This window comes from Oncorhynchus keta, unplaced genomic scaffold, assembly GCF_023373465.1.
Source record: "Oncorhynchus keta strain PuntledgeMale-10-30-2019 unplaced genomic scaffold, Oket_V2 Un_contig_21861_pilon_pilon, whole genome shotgun sequence".
In the NCBI taxonomy this organism is placed as follows: domain Eukaryota; kingdom Metazoa; phylum Chordata; class Actinopteri; order Salmoniformes; family Salmonidae; genus Oncorhynchus; species Oncorhynchus keta.
The window spans coordinates 1-16,274 of NW_026282646.1; the positions used below are offsets into that span (position 1 = coordinate 1).

At 39.8% G+C, this 16,274-nt stretch overlaps 1 long non-coding RNA gene across 1 annotated transcript; it reads right to left on the minus strand.

The window, feature by feature from the left end:
- Positions 1-3,208: 3,208 nt before the first annotated feature.
- On the minus strand, positions 3,209-8,002 carry LOC127921264 (uncharacterized). The gene is made up of 3 exons (XR_008108582.1): positions 7,858-8,002; positions 5,973-6,130; positions 3,209-3,243 (listed from the first exon to the last, which is right to left on the minus strand). It is a non-coding gene; the product is annotated as an uncharacterized LOC127921264 (long non-coding RNA).
- Positions 8,003-16,274: the final 8,272 nt, after the last annotated feature.

Genomic DNA, 16,274 nt, shown 5'->3' on the forward strand with positions numbered 1-16,274 from the left:
AAACCCGCAGACACCCAGCCCTCCGCGGAATGAGTCTGACACCCCTTAGATGGAGTAGTTGCTGCTGGGTCGCTTGTCTTTTGCAAGGCTGCAAGCTAGCCATTGATCCCGTTTCGCCGTGGGCTCAGCTAGCTAGGCCATCACACCGCCTCCTCAATGATGGAAAACAAGTCACCTGTTGCGCGCGCAACACAAAATCTGGTGGGAAAATCCAACCTGAAAATGAATATGGATATGGCTCACTGTTGTTACGGTCACATTCCATTGGATGACCACTAGCAACTTATTGGAGATATACATTTATAAAAAATGTGTACCATATATATATATATATATATATATATATATATATATGTGTGTTATATGTATGTGTTATATATATATATAACACATACATACAACACATATATATAACATATACACATATATATATTACATACACACACAGTGGGGCAAAAAGTACTTAGTCAGCCACCAATTGTGCAAGTTCTCCCACTTAAAAAAGATGAGGCCTGTAATTGTCATCATAGGTACACTTCAACTATGACAGATAAAATGAGGAAAAAAGATCCAGAAAATCTCAGACTAGGGCTCTCCAACCCTGTTTTCCATGTAGACTAGGGCTCTCCAACCCTGTTTTCCATGTAGACTAGGGCTCTCCAAACCTGTTTTCCATGTAGACTAGGGCTCTCCAAACCTGTTTTCCATGTAGAATAGGGCTCTCCAACCCTGTTTTCCATGTAGACTAGGGCTCTCCAAACCTGTTTTCCATGTAGAATAGGGCTCTCCAACCCTGTTTTCCATGTAGACTAGGCTCTCCAAACCTGTTTTCCATGTAGACTAGGGCTCTCCAACCCTGTTTTCCATGTAGAATAGGGCTCTCCAACCCTGTTTTCCATGTAGAATAGGGCTCTCCAACCCTGTTTTCCATGTAGACTAGGCTCTCCAACCCTGTTTTCCATGTAGACTAGGGCTCTCCAACCCTGTTTTCCATGTAGACTAGGGCTCTCCAACCCTGTTTTCCATGTAGACTAGGGCTCTCCAACCCTGTTTTCCATGTAGACTAGGGCTCTCTAACCCTGTTTTCCATGTAGAATAGGGCTCTCCAACCCCTGTTTTCCATGTAGAATAGGGCTCTCCAACCCTGTTTTCCATGTAGACTAGGGCTCTCCAACCCTGTTTTCCATGTAGACTAGGGCTCTCCAACCCTGTTTTCCATGTAGACTAGGGCTCTCTAACCCTGTTTTCCATGTAGACTAGGGCTCTCCAACCTGTTTTCCATGTAGACTAGGGCTCTCCAACCCTGTTTTCCATGTAGACTAGGGCTCTCCAACCCTGTTTTCCATGTAGAATAGGGCTCTCCAACCCCTGTTTTCCATGTAGAATAGGGCTCTCCAACCCTGTTTTCCATGTAGACTAGGGCTCTCCAACCCTGTTTTCCATGTAGACTAGGGCTCTCTAACCCTGTTTTCCATGTAGACTAGGGCTCTCCAACCGTTTTCCATGTAGACTAGGGCTCTCCAACCCTGTTTTCCATGTAGACTAGGGCTCTCCAACCGTTTTCCATGTAGACTAGGGCTCTCCAACCCTGTTTTCCATGTAGACTAGGGCTCTCCAACCGTTTTCCATGTAGAATAGGGCTCTCCAACCCTGTTTTCCATGTAGACTAGGGCTCTCCAACCCTGTTTTCCATGTAGACTAGGGCTCTCCAACCCTGTTTTCCATGTAGACTAGGGCTCTCCAACCCTGTTTTCCATGTAGACTAGGGCTCTCCAACCCTGTTCTTAGTATTAGAATCAGGTGCGCTAGATTAAGGTTGTAGTGAAATCCTGACAGTAGCTCTTCAGGAACAGGGTTGGAGAGAGCCCCCGATGTAGAACCACCATAAAATAAATATTTTCTATCAATCTTAAACACACCTTGGATTCACAGAATATATTTACATAAACTAAACAGGGCTCTATAGCATCAAAACAGATGCTAGACATTCACATATTCCAAGGTTTATTCGTCCCAAATCTAAAATACAGGGGATTGTACTTAATTCTGACTCAAAGAGAACTGGGAAATTCAACAAGGATGTTCTATGGTAAACCAACAAGAAAACATTTATGACCGGGTCTATGGTAAAACAACAACAAAAACATTTATGACCGGTCTAACATTAGTCTAGTACAGTTCAGGGCGTCTCAGGTGTAGAGAGACAAGTGCAGAAAACTATAGCTACAGATTTCTCTGGTGCAACAATGTGATTTTAACCCAAAGATATTTCACACACACACATATCATCTATTTCTTAAGTCTTATATCTCCATTGAGGGAAGACCTGCACATTTATCACTCCTGTGTAAATTTACTAAATTGTAATTACTTCTCTACCATGGCCTATTTATTGCCTTACCTCCCGTGCCATTTGCACAAACTGTATATAGACTTTTTTTTCCCCTGTTGTGTTATTGACTGTACGCTTGTTTATCCCATGTTGCATGTTTACTCCGTGTGTAACTCTGTGTTGTTGTTTGTGTCACACTGCTTTGCTTCATCGGAGTGCAGTAAATGAGAACTTGTTCTCAACTGGCCTACCTGGTTAAATAAAGGTGAAAAAAAAATAGAAATTGTGGCCTTTGCAGTTGCTTCAAAATAAAAGTAGGGCATAATTCTACTATATGTAATCATTTGCATTACTGTAATTTAACATACTTTTATTTTGGCTTTAAACCCATAAGTCCACTTGCACACACACACACACACACACACACACACACACAATTTTAATAAATGGAGGAGCATTTTCTAAATTAAAACTGACCACCTTGCAACTGAACCACGAAGACACTTGAGACTCCTGTTTCCTTAGTCGAGGGACGGCGTCACGAGGCTGGTGAAGAATTCTCTGTGCTACAACGATCTTTGGTTAAATCACATTATCTGCTGTAGCGATCTGTAGTTAAGAAAACCGGTGGTCATGGTGAAAAAATGTCCTTTCCCAAATAAAACACACACACACACAGGAAGACAACACAGTACGATCAGTGTTGTAAAGGTCAGGGATAACATTGTAAAGCTGTAGGGAAGTGATGTCATGATCAAACTGCCATTCAGCTCCTCCCTCAAAGTCATCGGCGAATGCAGCATAATGTTTAATCCCACTAGGAGGTTACAGTTCACGAATACTGCTACAACGACTTCAGAATTCTGGTTCTAGAATCACTTCAGGAGGAAGCCCCGGCATCACGATATTGTCTGAAAGACAAATAAATAAATAAAATAAATATATATACTATTGTAGTTTGAACAACATGCATAACATCAATATTAGGGTTGACTACTTTGAACATGCTTGCAGGCACAGATTGCATGTACAATATCTAGCCTAATACAAAATAATGCACAATCCTCATCTTTTGCATAGTGACCAGACTATGTCAAATGTACCAAAGTAGGTAAGTAGACATGGCTGTAAGTAGATACTAACAGGAAGAGTTAGACAACAACAAAAAATATATATAGTTAAAAAAACAGCTTTAGTTAGTATTATTGTTTCTCCTCACTGTTTGCTAGTAAACTTAGCTAGCTAGCTTGATATACAATACTGTTATTTACATTGGTTTTGAATCCTATCATTTTGTGCCATTGCAATGCATCCCGGTCATAATCATAAACAATTATGTTACATAGCTAGCTAGTAAAATTAAGTTGCCGATGTTACACATTTGCTAACAAAGTTACAAACGAGGTTAAGCGCATAACATGTTAGCAGGCGCCAGGCTGACTAGCTACCCAACTTCAGTCATGTGCTTATATCGCTTTAGTTGGCTGGTTGTAAATGTTGTAGCTTTATCTACGACTAAAAAGAGAAGAGGTTTTTACAATTCGAGATACAAAATAACTCTGATTGTAAAACTTTTCTCTGTTTAGTCATAGATATGGCTACCGGTAGTTATTTAGCTAACTTTGCTACCTAGCCAGCTAGCTAACCTACCGAGCTAAGTTAGCAAACAGAAACATAAATTACATTTCCCCCCCATGTTAGTAAGCAATACACAATATGGATTTCAGTAGATAAACTAAACATAGCTAGCTAGCTAGGTGGCACGCAGAGAAAAATAACTTACTTATCTAGGCACCGTATTTGTCCTCTGCCTTCTTGGTGCTGGCCATTGGCTGTAGCTGAGCTTTTAACGTTAGCTAAATCCAACTCTTTGTTTCGAATCCTCTTCGCTATATTCCAGTCGAAAGGCACCGTGTAGCTTATAGACCGTAATAAAATGCTCCAATGGTAGAATTTGTGCTGTTGTTGAATCGTTTGAAGACATGACTTGGTCAGTTCGTTCAGTTTGGCCCAAAACCATTATACTGTTGGTGTCCACTTCCTTTTTTTTTAAAGCCCTCTTGGTGGGGGACGTTTTTTAAAGCCCTCCTTGGGGAGGGACGGGAGTTTTTTTTAAAGCCCTCCGTGGGGGAGGGACGGGAGTTTTAAAGCCCTCCTTGGGGAAGGACGGGAGTTTTTAAAAAGCCCTCCTTGGGGGAGGGACGGGAAGTTTTTTTTAAAGCCCTCCTTGGGGAGGGACGGTTTTAAAGCCCTCCTTGGGGGAGGACGGGAGTTTTTAAAAGCCCTCCTTGGGGAGGGACGGGAGTTTTAAAGCCCTCCTTGGAGGAGGGGACGGAGCCAGAGCACAAAGATGTAGTCTTTCAGAGACTGGAAAATGTTTTGTATGCTTGTATATTTAGTAATGAATCCGCTGATAAGAGCCTTTGGACGTCTTTCAGCGATGTTCCCTGCTCGAGCGAGGGCGACCACAAAAACAACATACGATCCGTATCACATAAACACTTCGCGAAATGCCACAAAGAAGGACTACATTTATGTTTAGTCTCACACACTCCCATCAATACACGAAAGTAGTCATCGGGTGTATCATTCAGCGTCCGAAGCCCAGACCCGCATATATATATATATATGAGTCATTGTACCATTGTATATATCATACTGTATATATATACTGAGTATACCAAACATTAGGAACACCTTCTAATTAAGTTCGCCTTTCTCCTGGGCAATTATGTATGAAACACACCTCACTGTCCTAGAAATGCCTCGGGACACGATGAAAAACAAGCCCAGACTCCCCCTTTAACTAACTATATCATACTATATATAGTACACACACACACACACACACACACACACACACACACACACACACACACACACACACACACACACACACACACACACACACACACACACACACACACACACACACACACACACACACACACACACACACACGTGAAAAACCCAGCATCGTTGCAGTTCTTTGACACATAAAGTATACTAGAGTTAACTAATTATATCACTGTAATTCACAGCTAACTATATCCTACTGTATATACTAGAGTTAACTAATTATATCACTGTGTAATGTACAGCTAACTATATCCTACTGTATATACTAGAGTTAACTAATTATATCACTGTGTAATTCACAGCTAACTATATCCTACTGTATATACTAGAGTTAACTAATTATAGCAAACTGTATATATAGTTAAAGTGGCAATGTGTCATTTCAAAGTCTAAGAAAAGGTAGATCTGTTCTATGTGATCTATTTCTATGCGTCCCGTTCTAAATTTTGTTTTTTGAGACTTTTACTTTTGTACACCAGCTTCAAAAACAGGTGACAAGACAATATTTCTGTGTATGGAAAATATACTTCACAGAAATATAGATGTTACTAATGACTCTCTACACTATACTAGATTATTATAGATGTTACAATGACTCTCTACACTATACTAGATTATTATAGATGTTACAATGACTCTCTACACTCTACTAGATTAACTATTTTGAGCTTTAGCAACCAGGAAATGGTGGATGGATTTCTACATCGTGTAACTAAACGAATATCATAATGTATATAGAGTTAACTAATGAAATAAAAAGCGAGTTGCTGATTTCTCTTACTTTTCATCGGTAGACTTGTTGGTTTGGCTCAGTTCCTTGGAGTCGTCCAGCAGAGCATCTTTCTCCGTTAGTACGGTGACGGTCTGGCCTTTGATGGTCAGGTTCTTACAGCTAGCCAGCTTCTTAGCATCCTCCTCCCTCTCAAACAACACGGATGCCTAGAGAGAGGGGGGATAGGAGAGAGGATGGAGGGAGGAGAGAGAGAGAGAGAGAGGGGGATGGAGGGAAGAAGGGGAGATGGCAGAGAGAGGATGAAGGAAGAGAGAGGGGGATGGAGGAGAGAGAGGGGGATGGAGGGGAGGAAGAGAGGGGGATGGAGGGAGAGAAGAGGATGGAGGAGGGAGAGAGGGGGATGGAGGGAGCAGAGGAGGAGAGAGGGGATGGAGGGAGCAGAGAGAGGAGATAGAGGGAGGAGAGAGAGAGGGATGAGGGGGGATGGAGGGAGGAGAGAGGGAGAGGGGGGATGGAGGGAGGGAGAGAGGGGGGATGGAGGAGGAGAGAGAGATGGAGGGAGGAGAGAGGGAGAGATGGAGGGAGGAGAGAGGGAGAGGGAGGAGAGAGGGGGGATGGAGGAGGAGAGAGAGGGGGATGGAGGGAGAGAGAGGGAGATGGAGGAGGAGGAGAGAGAGGGGATGGAGGGAGCAGAGAGAGAGAGAGAGAGAGAGAGAGAGAGGGGAGTGGCAGGAGGGAGAGAGGGGTGGCAGGAGGAGAGAGAGGGGAGTGGCAGGAGAGAGAGGAGTGGCAGGAGGAGAGGGGGGTGGAGAGAAGAAAAAGAGGGTGGCAGGAGGAGAGAGGGGGAGTGGCAGGAGGAGAGAGAGGGGAGGGTGGTGGGAGGAGAAAGAGAGAGAGCGTTTAGTTTATTAGACCACTTTTTTTTTTTTTTTTTTTAAATACACCAAAACCAATATGAAGAGGAGCGGAGGAGGACGGAAAGAGATGCATTTGTGGTTGATTAGTCGTGTCTTTGGACATGACGCGGGAACATCAACGAAGGGGAAGACCGGTGTTTGTAAATACCTGCTGTACCTGCTGTATGGCCTTGAACTATAGGAACGATTGGGGTTCGGGGAACTGCGGACATCTGGTAAGATACAGTACCTGCTGTATGGGCTTGAACTATAGGAACGATTGGGGTTCGGGAACTCCGGACATCTGGTAAGATACAGTACCTGCTGTATGGCCTTGAACTATAGGAACGATTGGGGTTCGGGGAACTCCGGACATCTGGTAGGATACAGTACCTGCTGTATGGGCTTGAACTATAGGAACGATTGGGGTTCGGGAACTCCGGACATCTGGTAAGATACAGTACCTGCTGTATGGGCTTGAACTATAGGAACGATTGGGGTTCGGGGAACTCCGGACATCTGGTAAGATACAGTACCTGCTGTATGGGTTTGAACTATAGGAACGATTGGGGTTCGGGGAACTGCGGACATCTGGTAAGATACAGTACCTGCTGTATGGGCTTGAACTATAGGAACGATTGGGGTTCGGGAACTCCGGACATCTGGTAAGATACAGTACCTGCTGTATGGGCTTGAACTATAGGGACGATTGGGGTTCGGGGGAACTCCGGACATCTGGTAAGATACAGTACCTGCTGTATGGCCTTGAACTATAGGAACGATTGGGGTTCGGGAACTCCGGACATCTGGTAAGATACAGTACCTGCTGTATGGGCTTGAGCTATAGGAACGATAGGGGTTCGGGGGAACTCCGGACATCTGGTAAGATACAGTACCTGCTGTATGGGCTTGAACTATAGGAACGGTGGGGTTCGGGAACTCCGGACATCTGGTAAGATACAGTACCTGCTGTATGGCCTTGAACTATAGGAACGATTGGGGTTCGGGAACTCCGGACATCTGGTAAGATACAGTACCTGCTGTATGGGCTTGAGCTGGATGACTGTGTTGATCTTTCCGAAGGGTTCCACGGCCTTCACCACCTCATCATGGGCTGTGTTTTGGGGATATTCTTCAGTCTTAACAGAGCGGAGGTCCCTGGTGCTCCCTTCTTCTTAGTCTAGAGAGAGAAAGAGAGCGAGACCAGACTGCTATTGGTAGAGCTGTGTGTTAGAGGGGGGATATTCTTTAGTGTTGTTAGTGAGATGTGTGTTAGGGGATATTCTTTAGTGTTAGTGTTGGTAGTGAGAGGATATTCTTTAGTGTTGGTAGTAGTGGGGATATTCTTTAGTGTTGGTAGTGAGGGATATTCTTTAGTGTTGGTAGTAGTGGGGATATTCTTTAGTGTTGGTAGTGAGGGGATATTCTTTAGTGTTGGTAGATATTCTTTAGTGTTGGTAGTAGTGGGGATATTCTTTAGTGTTGGTAGTGATATTCTTTAGTGTTGGTAGTAGTGGGGATATTCTTTAGTGTTGGTAGTGAGAGGGATATTCTTTAGTGTTGGTGGTAGTGAGGATATTCTTTAGTGTTGGTAGTAGTGGGGATATTCTTTAGTGTTGGTGGTAGTGGGGATATTCTTTAGTGTTGTTAGTAGTGGGGATATTCTTTAGTGTTGTTAGTAGTGGATATTCTTTAGTAGTGGGGATATTCTTGTGTTGTTAGTAGATATTCTTGTGTTGTTAGTAGGATATTCTTGTGTTGTTAGTAGTAGGGATATTCTTGTGTTGTTAGTAGTGGGGATATTCTTTAGTGTTAGTAGTAGGGGGGATATTCTTTAGTGTTGGTAGTAGTGAGGATATTCTTTAGTGTTGGTAGTAGGGGGATATTCTTTAGTATTGGTAGTAGTAGGGGATATTCTTTAGTGTTGGTAGTAGTAGGGATATTCTTTAGTGTTGGTAGTAGTGGGGATATTCTTTAGTGTTGGTAGTAGTGGGGATATTCTTTAGTGTTGGTAGTAGTGGGGATATTCTTTAGTGTTGGTAGTAGTGGGGATATTCTTTAGTGTTGGTAGTAGTGGGGATATTCTTGTGTTGTTAGTAGTGGGGATATTCTTGTGTTGTTAGTAGTGGGATATTCTTTAGTGTTGGTAGTGGGGATATTCTTTAGTGTTGGTAGTAGTGGGGATATTCTTTAGTGTTGGTAGTAGTGGGGATATTCTTTAGTGTTGGTAGTAGTGAGGATATTCTTGTGTTGGTAGTAGTGGGGATATTCTTTAGTGTTGTAGCCAGTGGGATATTCTTTAGTATTTGGTAGTAGGGGATATTCTTTAGTGTTGGTAGTAGTGGGGATATTCTTTAGTGTTAGTAGTAGTGGGGATATTCTTTAGTGTTGGTAGTAGTGGGGATATTCTTTAGTGTTTTAGTGGGGATATTCTTTAGTGTTAGTAGTGGGGATATTCTTTAGTGTTGGTAGTAGTGAGGATATTCTTTAGTGTTGGTAGTAGTGGGGATATTCTTTAGTGTTGGTAGTAGTGGGGATATTCTTTAGTATTTGGTAGTAGTGGGGATATTCTTTAGTGTTGTAGTAGATAGTTGGTAGTAGTGGATATTCTTGTGTTGTTAGTGTTAGTGTTAGTAGTGGGGATATTCTTTAGTGTTGGTAGTAGTAGGGATATTCTTGTAGAGATATTGTTAGTAGAGGGATATTCTTTAGTGTTGGTAGATATTCTTTAGTGTTGGTAGGGATATTCTTGTGTTGTTAGTAGTGGGGATATTCTTTAGTGGGGATATTCTTTAGTGTTGGTAGTAGTGGGATATTCTTTAGTGTGAGATATTCTTTAGTGTTGGTAGTGTGGGATATTCTTGTGTTGTTAGTAGTGGGGATATTCTTTAGTGTTGGTAGTGGGGATATTCTTTAGTGTTGGTAGTAGTGGTAGTAGTGAGGATATTCTTTAGTGTTGGTAGTGTGATATTCTTTAGTGTTAGTAGTGGGGATATTCTTTAGTGTTGGTAGTGAGAGGGATATTCTTTAGTGTTGGTAGTAGTGGGGATATTCTTTAGTGTTGGTAGTAGGGGATATTCTTTAGTGTTGGTGGTAGTGGGGGATATTCTTTAGATATTCTTTAGTGTTGGTAGTAGTGGGGATATCTTTAGTGTTGGTAGTAGTGGGGATATTCCAGTGCTGGTAGTAGTGGGGATATTCTTTAGTGTTGGTAGTGTGGGATATTCTTTAGTGTTGTAGTAGTGGGGATATTCTTTAGTGTTGGTAGTAGTAGGGATATTCTTTAGCGTCAAGTAGTAGTGAGGATATTCTTTAGTGTTGGTAGGGATATTCTTTAGTGTTGGTAGTAGTGAGGATATTCTTTAGTGTTGGTATGGGGATATTCTTTAGTGTTGGTAGTAGTGAGGATATTCTTTAGTGTTGGTAGAGGGATATTCTTTTGTTGGTAGTAGTGGATATTCTTTAGTGTTGGTAGTAGTGGGGATATTCTTTAGTGATATTCTTTGGTAGTAGTGGGGATATTCTTTAGTGTTTAGTAGTGGGGATATTCTTGTGGTTAGTAGAGGATATTCTTTAGTGTTGGTAGTGGGATATTCTTTAGTGTTGGTAGTAGTGGGGATATTCTTTGTTGTAGTAGTGAGGATATTCTTTAGTGTTGGTATATTCTTTAGTGTTGGTAGTAGTGGATATTCTTTAGTGTTGTAGCAGTGGGATTATTCTTTAGTGTTGGTAGTAGTGGGATATTCTTGTGTTGTTAGTAGTGGGGATATTCTTTAGTGTTGGTAGTGGGGATATTCAAGCTGGTAGTGGGGATATTCTTTAGTGTTGGTAGTAGTGGGGATATTCTTTAGTGTTGGTAGTAGTGGGGATATTCTTTAGTGTTGGTAGTAGTGGGGATATTCTTTAGTGGTAGTGAGAGGATATTCTTTAGTGTTGGTAGTAGTGGGGATATTCTTTAGTGTTGGTAGTAGAGAGGATATTCTTTAGTGTTGGTAGTAGTGAGGATATTCTTTAGTGTTGGTAGTAGTAGGATATTCTTTAGTGTTGGTAGTAGTAGTAGTGGGATATTCTTTAGTATTCTTTGTGTGGTAGTGAGAGGATATTCTTTAGTGTTGGTAGTAGTGAGGGATATTCTTTAGTGTTGGTAGTAGATATTCTTTGGGGTGGTATAGGATATTCTTTAGTGTTGTAGTAGTGGGGTAGTAGTAGGGATATTCTTTGTGTTGTTAGTAGGGGATATTCTTTAGTGTTGGTAGTAGGGGATATTCTTTAGTATTTGGTAGTAGTAGGGATATTCTTTAGTGTTGTTAGTAGGATATTCTTGTGTTGTTAGCAGAGGATATTCTTTGTGTTGTAGTAGTAGGATATTCTTTAGTGTTGTTAGTAGTGGGGATATTCTTTAGTGTTGGTAGTAGTGGGGATATTCTTGTAGTAGTGGGATATTCTTTAGTGTTGGTAGTAGTGGGGATATTCTTTAGTGTTGGTAGTAGTAGAGATATTCTTTAGTGTTGTAGTAGATATTCTTTAGTGTTGGTAGTAGTGGGGATATTCTTTAGTGTTTAGTAGTGGGGATATTCTTTAGTGTTGGTAGTAGTGGGGATATTCTTTGTGTTAGTTAGTAGTAGTGGGGATATTCTTTGTGTTGTTAGTAGTGGGATATTCTTTAGTGTTGTAGTAGTGAGGATATTCTTTAGTGTTGGTAGTAGAGATATTCTTTATTTGTAGTAGTGAGGTAGTAGGAGATATTCTTGTGTTGGTAGTAGTGGGATATTCTTGTGTTGGTAGTATAGAGATTCTTTAGTAGTGGGGATATTCTTTAGTTGGTAGTAGGGATATTCTTTAGTGTTGGTAGTAGTAGAGATATTCTTTAGTGTTGGTAGTAGTGGGGATATTCTTTAGTTGTAGTAGTAGGGATATTCTTTAGTGTTGGTAGTAGTAGAGATATTCTTTAGTGTTAGTAGTAGTAGAGATATTCTTTAGTGTTGGTAGTATTGAGGATATTCTTTAGTGGTAGTAGTAGAGATATTCTTTGTGTTGAAGTAGTAGTAGGATATTCTTTAGTGTTTGGTAGTAGTAGGGATATTCTTTAGTGTTGGTAGTAGTGAGATATTCTTTGTGTTAGTAGTAGTAGAGATATTCTTTGTTGTTTTATTCTTTAGTAGTAGGGATATTCTTTAGTGTTGGTAGTAGTAGGGATATTCTTTAGTAGTAGGAGATATTTTAGTGTTGGTAGTAGGGATATTCTTTAGTATTTGGTAGTAGTAGGGATATTCTTTAGATATTCTTTAGTAGTTAGTAGGGGTAGTAGGGATATTCTTTAGTGTTAGTAGTAGTAGATATTCTTAGTAGATATTTGTTAGTAGTAGGGATATTCTTAGTGGGGATATTCTTTAGTGTTGGTAGTGGGGATATTCTTTAGTGTTGGTAGTAGTAGGGATATTCTTTAGTGTTGGTAGTAGTAGGATATTCTTTAGTATTGGTAGTAGTAGAGATATTCTTTAGTGTTGGTAGTAGGGGATATTCTTTAGTGTTGGTAGTAGTAGGATATTCTTTGTTGTTAGTAGTAGAGGGGATATTCTTTAGTGTTGTTGGTAGTGTAGGATATTCTTTAGTGTTGGTAGTAGTGGGGATATTCTTTAGTGTTGGTAGTAGTGGGGATATTCTTTAGTGTTGGTAGTAGTGGGGATATTCTTTAGTTGGTAGTAGTGGGGATATTCTTTAGTAGTAGTGGGATATTCTTTAGTGTTGGTAGTAGTGGGGATATTCTTTAGTGTTGGTAGTGAGAGGATATTCTTTAGTGTTGGTAGTAGTAGAGGATATTCTTTAGTGTTGGTAGTAGTGAGATATTCTTTAGTATTTAGTAGTAGTGGATATTCTTTAGTAGTAGTAGGGATATTCTTTAGTGTTTTAGTAGTGAGGATATTCTTTAGTATTTAGTAGTAGTAGGATAGTTAGTAGAGGATATTCTTGTGTTGTTAGTAGAGGATATTCTTGTGTTGTTAGTAGTAGGGATATTCTTGTGTTGTTAGTAGTGGGGATATTCTTTAGTGTTGGTAGTAGTGAGGATATTCTTTAGTGTTGGTAGTAGTGGGGATATTCTTTAGTGTTGTAGTAGAGAGGATATTCTTGTGTTGTTCTTAGAGATATTCTTTAGTATTTGTTAGTAGAGATATTCTTTAGTGTTGGTAGTAGTAGGGATATTCTTGTGTTGTTAGTAGATATTCTTTAGTATTTAGTAGTAGGAGATATTCTTTGTGTAGTAGGATAGTAGTAGAGATATTCTTTAGTGTTAGTATGGGGATATTCTTTAGTGTTGGTAGTAGTAGGGATATTCTTGTGTTGTTAGTAGGGGATATTCTTTAGTGTTGGTAGTGGGGATATTCTTTAGTATTGGTAGTAGTAGGGATATTCTTTGTGTTGGTAGTAGTGGGGATATTCTTTAGTGTTGGTAGTAGATATTCTTTAGTGTTGGTAGTGAGGATATTCTTTAGTGTTGGTAGTAGAAGGGATATTCTTTAGTATTTGGTAGTAGTAGAGATATTCTTTAGTGTTGTTAGTAGTAGAGATATTCTTTAGTGTTGGTAGATATTCTTTAGTGTTGTAGGAGATATTCTTTAGTGTTGGTAGTAGTAGAGATATTCTTTAGTAGTAGTAGGGATATTCTTTAGTGTTGGTAGTAGTAGGATATTCTTTAGTGTTGGTAGTAGTAGGGGATATTCTTTAGTGTTAGTAGTAGGATATTCTTTAGTAGTAGTAGGGGATATTCTTTAGTATTTGGTAGTAGGAGGGATATTCTTTAGTGTTGGTAGTAGTAGAGGATATTCTTTAGTGTTGGTAGTAGTAGATATTCTTTAGTAGTAGGAGATATTCTTTAGTGTTGGTAGTAGTAGGGGATATTCTTTAGTGTTGTTAGTAGTGGAGATATTCTTTAGTGTTGGTAGTAGTAGAGATATTCTTGTGTTGTTAGTAGAGATATTCTTTAGTGTTGGTAGTAGAGATATTCTTTAGTGTTGGTAGTAGTAGGGATATTCTTTGTTGTTAGTAGAGATATTCTTTAGTAGTAGGATATTCTTTAGTGTTGGTAGTAGTAGGGATATTCTTTAGTGTTGGTAGTAGTAGAGATATTCTTTAGTGTTGGTAGTAGTAGTAGAGATATTCTTTAGTGTTGGTAGTAGAGATATTCTTTAGTATTTGGTAGTTAGGATATTCTTGTTGTTGTTAGTAGGATATTCTTTAGTGTTGGTAGTGAGGATATTCTTTAGTGTTGGTAGTGGGGATATTCTTTAGTGTTGGTAGTAGTGGGATATTCTTTAGTGTTGGTAGTAGTGGGGATATTCTTTAGTTTGGTAGTAGTGGGGATATTCTTTAGTGTTGGTAGTGAGAGGGGATATTCTTTAGTGTTGGTAGTAGTGGGGATATTCTTTAGTGTTGGTAGTGAGAGGGATATTCTTTAGTGTTGGTGGTAGTGGGGATATTCTTTAGTGTTGGTAGTAGTGGGGATATTCTTTGAGTGTTGTTGGTAGTAGTGGGGATATTCTTTAGTGTTGGTAGTAGTGGGGATATTCTTTAGTGTTGGTAGTAGTGAGGATATTCTTTAGTGTTGGTAGTGAGAGATATTCTTTAGTGTTGGTAGTAGGGATATTCTTTAGTGTTGGTAGTGAGAGAGGATATTCTTTAGTATTTGGTGGTAGTAGGATATTCTTTAGTGTTGGTAGTAGTGGGATATTCTTTAGTGTTGGTGGTAGTGGGGATATTCTTTAGTGTTGTTAGTAGTGAGGATATTCTTTAGTGTTGTTGGCTGTTAGGGGATATTCTTTGATGTTGGTAGTAGTGGGGATATTCTTGTGTTGTTAGTAGAGGATATTCTTGTGTTGTTAGTAGAGGATATTCTTGTGTTGTTAGTAGTGAGGATATTCTTGTGTTGTTAGTAGTGAGATATTCTTTAGTGTTGGTAGTAGTGAGGATATTCTTTAGTGTTGGTAGTAGTGGGGATATTCTTTAGTGTTGTTAGTAGAGGGGATATTCTTGTGTTGTTAGTAGAGGATATTCTTTAGTGTTGTTAGTAGAGGATATTCTTTAGTGTTGGTAGTAGTGGGGATATTCTTGTGTTGTTAGTAGTGGGGATATTCTTTAGTGTTGGTAGTGGGGATATTCTTTAGTGTTGGTAGTAGTGGGGATATTCTTGTTGTTAGTAGAGGATATTCTTTAGTGTTGGTAGTAGGGATATTCTTTAGTGTTGGTAGTAGTAGGGGGATATTCTTGTGTTGTTAGTAGAGGATATTCTTTAGTGTTGGTAGTGAGATATTCTTTAGTGTTGGTAGTAGTGGGAATATTCTTGTGTTGTTAGTAGTAGGATATTCTTTAGTATTTGGTAGTAGGGATATTCTTTAGTATTTGGTAGTGAGGATATTCTTTAGTGTTGGTAGTAGTAGGGATATTCTTTAGTGTTGGTAGTAGTGAGATATTCTTGTGTTGTTAGTAATTGGGGATATTCTTTAGTGTTGGTAGTGAGGATATTCTTTAGTGTTGGTAGTGGAGGATATTCTTTAGTGTTGGTAGTAGTAGGGATATTCTTTAGTGTTGGTAGTAGTGGGGATATTCTTTAGTGTTGGTAGTAGTGAGGATATTCTTTAGTGTTGGTAGTAGAGAGGATATTCTTTAGTGTTGGTAGTAGTGGGGATATTCTTTAGTGTTGGTAGTGAGAGGGATATTCTTTAGTGTTGGTAGTAGTGGGGATATTCTTTAGTGTTGGTAGTAGTGAGGATATTCTTTAGTGTTGTAGTAGTGGGAGATATTCTTTAGTGTTTGGTAGTAGTGGGGATATTCTTTAGTGTTGGTAGTAGTGGGGATATTCTTTAGTGTTGGTAGTGAGAGGGATATTCTTTAGTGTTGGTAGTAGTGGGGATATTCTTTAGTGTTGGTAGTGAGAGGATATTCTTTAGTATTTGGTAGTAGTGGGGATATTCTTTAGTGTTGGTAGTAGTGGGGATATTCTTTAGTGTTGGTGGTAGTGAGGATATTCTTTAGTGTTGTTCAGTAGTGGGGATATTCTTTAGTGTTACGTTAGTAGTGGGGATATTCTTTAGTGTTGGTAGCAGTGATATTCTTGTGTTGTTAGTAGAGGGATATTCTTTAGTGTTGTGGTAGTAGTAGGGATATTCTTGTAGTTGTTAGTAGTGTGGATATTCTTTAGTGTTGGTAGTAGGGATATTCTTTAGTGTTGGTAGTAGTGGGGATATTCTTTAGTGTTGGTAGTAGTGGGATATTCTTTAGTGTTGGTAGTAGTGGGATATTCTTTAGTGTTGGTAGTAGTGATATTCTTTAGTGTTGGTAGTAGTGGGGATATTCTTTAGTGTTGGTAGTAGTGGATTATTCTTTAGTGTTGTAGTAGTGGGATATTCTTGTGTTGGTAGGATATTCTAGTGTTGGTAGTAGTGGGATATTCTTTAGTGTT